Genomic DNA, 4286 nt, shown 5'->3' with positions numbered 1-4286 from the left:
GAGATTTTATTGATGAACATTTGAAATTTTGTGCTCGAATCTATAGATTTATCCGAAACATATCTCCAGCTTTCTTCACTGACCACATTGCAAAGCATTACTTTTCCATATTCCGTTATAGGACGGTAAATTTTTTTAACAATTACATCCCTAAAACGAGTATTCGGGTTTAAATTAAAAGAAAGACCTAGGTGATCAGATAGGTTTGTGTCAACCGTAGAAATCTTGTTTACATCAGTCATATTCGTGAAGACATTGTCCAAAGTATTAGCTTTCCTAGTAGGTGCACTGACTAATTTAGCAAAGCCAAAACTTTGAAGTAAATCGCAAATATATAGACAGTTTTTATCAGGCGAATTAAATTTGAACCTGTTATAACTACATTTATGTTACAAATATCAGGAAAAGATAATAAGTTAATTAATCTGTCTCTAAACACATCAAAATTACCATTTGGTGACCTATACACTGTGACAATTGTCAGATTGTACTTAACAATAAATACACTACAAAATTCACAATTATAAGTTCATCAGAAAGTTTATCAATTTTGTTTACATTACCAGTTGCGGTTCCATGTTTATTACAAATTAGATAAAGGGAGAAAGATTCCGTGAATGAGGGAGAGAATTAACTCATTACTTTCACGTACAGGGTCGCTAAAAAAGGTGGAACCAAATCTTGAATTTGTTACGTAGTAACATAAGTCATGTGATAGTCATTATAGAAAGATTATTTTTTTATCTTCCTTATTAGGTACATTAAACGCGAGATTAAACGTGTATGGTGTTAAATTAGAAAATAGTGCAGAAAAATTAAAACAAACCTTGCCATAAGCGTGTATATTGTACTTTATATTTAGATACCTTTCAATTAACAAAACATCAAAAATAAACAATGAAACATTGAGCAAGTGTTCAATCAGTGACACTGTACATATGGTTAGTTTCCTTACAACTATTTTATTACGTGACTAGTGAGAAATAAACCTTAATTTTGTGAAATATGAACAGAGTTTTTTATCTATTATTTTCTAATTTAGCACCATTCATGATTAAGGTATTCAAAAAATAATTTCTAATGATATATCACTATGTTGCCATTTAAAAACATTCAAGATGGCGGTCTATTTCTTTAATCTTTAGTATAGAGCTTTCTATCAGCAAGCGTTTTATACAGTCCTCTTGCGATTTTATATTTCTGTTCGCTATGTACTAATAAGGGCGCCATACGCCCATACCCAGCCTTGAAAAATGTTACCTTTATTACATTCTATACACTTTTTGAGGAAATGGGAAATGTGGTTTCTACCAAAACTTTTGAATGTGGATAAACTTCTAAGAGATGCCGAAATCCAGCTGGTAATCCACTGATGCAAATAATTCAAGGTATTTTCAAAATGTTCTTTTGGCTGGCACAGATACCGCCCGCACGATGCAATAATTTAGTGTAGTGTAGTGGCAGTTCATGGAAATTGTGTGTTCCAAAACACCAACGTTCCCGGGTGTTGAAAGAATGCCATGATCAACCAACCGCAGGACATTTAGGAGTGGCAAAAACAATTTCCAGGGTGTTCCAAAATTATTACTGGCCTAGAAGCACACAGGATGTAATTAAATACGTTAAAAATTGTAAAAATTGTTTACAATACAAGAGCACCACCCAGAAACCTATGGGAGAAATGCACTTTTCAAGAGTAAATCAACCATGGGAGATAGTTAGTATTGACTTTATAGGACCACTTCCCCGCTCCAGTAAAGGAAACTGTTATGCAATTGTATTTCAGGATAGGTTCACCAAGTGGGTAGAGATAAAAGCAATACGCAAGGCTACCAGCGCTGTTTTAATTAAAACATTCCAGGAAAATATTATTTGTAGATTTGGAACTCCGAGAAAGGTAGTTTCAGATAATGGATCTCAGTTTATTAGCCGCACATTTAAAACCACTCTACGGGAATGGGGTATCCAGCACCAGTTAACTCCACCATACACTCCCCAGGCCAATCCAGTAGAGAGGGCAAATAAAGTAATTGGTATGATGATTGCACAAAACACCAATGCAGTACCAAGAAACTGGGACCAACATCTACCAGAAATAGCTTTCGCTATTAATAGTGTTAAGCACGATTCTACACAATACACTCCAGCATTTTTGAATTTTGGCAGGGAAATGTTACCCACCAACACTCTCATAAGGGAAGTTCAACCGGAGGCAGATGGGGAAATGGTGCAACCACAAGAGTATGGAACAAAACTAGACAAATTAGAGGAATTCCGACAACTCGCAAGAGAAGCTCTTGCACAGGCATTTGAAACTCAGAAAAAATATTATAACCTCCGTAGAAGGCCATATCAACCCCGGGTGGGAGAACAAGTTTATTGTCGAATGCATATATTGTCTGATAAAGGTAAGGGAATTTCCAGCAAGTTATCCCCAAAATTTTCAGGGCCACATGAAATAACACGAATTATATCTCCTGTGATAGTGGAAATCAAAACAGGGGACAGGAGGTCACAAAAGAAGAATGTCCACGTAAAGGATATAAAGCCAGTTGACCTCCAGGATGAGATTGAAATCCAGTCTAAAGACGAGGAAAGAAGCGGCCGCATTAGGGATGAGTCGGGCAGAGGACACCAAGGTACCGGCTTCCGAAGGAGGGGTGATATGTAAGGAATCCAACTATGATACTTTTTATAATCATTTTAGGAAGCAATGATGAAAACTATTTTCCTGAAGTTCCGTGAGATGTCGCCACCTACCTTTCCGATCGTATCAAATACCACTTCCCGTTAATCCCTTCCCGATTACCATTTCCAAATATTCCCCAAACGTAACCGGCCGTTGAATATAAAAGCGAGTGTCCCGTCTGTGAGAGAACTAATTGAGATCACCTTCCTATAGCTCAAAACCTTCTACCAGAACCACCCTCCAGATCTCCTGCTCTCCCTGAAGCTTAGGCCGGTGCTTTGTACCAAAGGCCTAAATTTCGAACCCTGTTATCTCTTACCTGATCCAGAAGCTTAGGCCGGTGCTTTGCACCTACGGTCTAACTCCCGATAACTACTTCCCGAAGCTCACGGCTGGTACTGTGTACCTGGTCAACTTTCACACCTGTTATTCTAAACCTTCCCCGAACTCTTGGTAACTTAGGGCGGTACTTTGTACCTAAGTCCTGAAAACCATCCTGTTTAATAATAATCCACATCCAGATACTTTTGTTGAGTTAATTAAAGAACCCCTTTTCATTTTATTACGTCCAGTCAATTTTGTTTAGAACCCGTTTCATTTTTTTTTTGGAATTCTGTCTAGGTAGAATTCCCCCATAGTATTACATTAAATAATAATCAACAAGGTCACTCACCTATTGTTTAAACAATCACTTAATTACTCTGAATTTATTTGTGTTAATTATACTTCCGATTGTTAAAGGAATATAACAAACCTAAGAGGAAACACACCGTGTCCAGCATCCACTGGAAGTGTCGCACTGACCGTTCCACTTCAGTCCGAGCCAGTGACGTGCGGAGGCAGTCCACAGAGGCGTGCTTTTGTGTACATTATTTTAATTTTATTTTGTTTTATTATTGGAAACAATATATGTATTAAGCGATCTCCGCTTTCAACTGGTTTTACTACCGAACCCTGCTGCGAATTGAGCTACCCGAACCAGCACTTGTGAACTCTCAATTTTCCACCCCGATTCCAGTAGCCGTGGAAAATTGGGAGCGTTATATGGCGCCCGAGCAGGGCATAATATAGGAAAAAATCAAAAGTGACAGTTTCTTGTTATTTTGACACACTTGCGCATGCGCGATTCTGTACTAAATTTGGTTCCAATCAGTTCAGCTGTTTAACCGGAAATGAAAGTGAAGACAGACGGACAGACAGACCAATATCATCGAGATTTTGTTTGATTTGGATTCCTGGTGCTACCAAACGTAGGTATGTAGTTCCGTAAAAAAAGTGGGGGTTATTTTCCCCCCCAGTACGTAGTAACTAACGTGCGGGTTGTAAAAACAACGAAACTTATTAAAAATTATAAATATTATAATACTAGTAACTAAAGAGACTGTTAAAACTTTAGTCCAACCTTTTATTTTTTAGAACTTAATATTAAGTAGGTAGAGAAACTGAAAGATAATGCACTTTCCAAATCATAGGAAGACGTACCTACCTATACACGTATGTAGACCCCTACCACAGACCCTGACTTTTAACTTTTATTGAAACAACGGTCGATCACTCAAACCTTTACTTTTTCTACAGCAACAGATATTAATATGAG

At 37.5% G+C, this 4286-nt stretch overlaps 1 long non-coding RNA gene across 1 annotated transcript; it reads right to left on the bottom strand.

Moving 5' to 3' along the window:
* Positions 1-1464: 1464 nt before the first annotated feature.
* On the bottom strand, positions 1465-3739 carry LOC116167175. Its single transcript, XR_004144471.1, has 3 exons — positions 3363-3739; positions 3009-3173; positions 1465-1592 (listed from the first exon to the last, which is right to left on the bottom strand). It is a non-coding gene; the product is annotated as an uncharacterized LOC116167175 (long non-coding RNA).
* Between the last annotated feature and the right edge of the window lie 547 nt (positions 3740-4286).

Source organism: Photinus pyralis, unplaced genomic scaffold, assembly GCF_008802855.1.
Source record: "Photinus pyralis isolate 1611_PpyrPB1 unplaced genomic scaffold, Ppyr1.3 Ppyr1.4_LG3b, whole genome shotgun sequence".
NCBI lineage: Eukaryota > Metazoa > Arthropoda > Insecta > Coleoptera > Lampyridae > Photinus > Photinus pyralis.
Note: the sequence above shows the minus strand (reverse complement) of the source record. Positions and strands in the feature narration are given on the sequence as shown.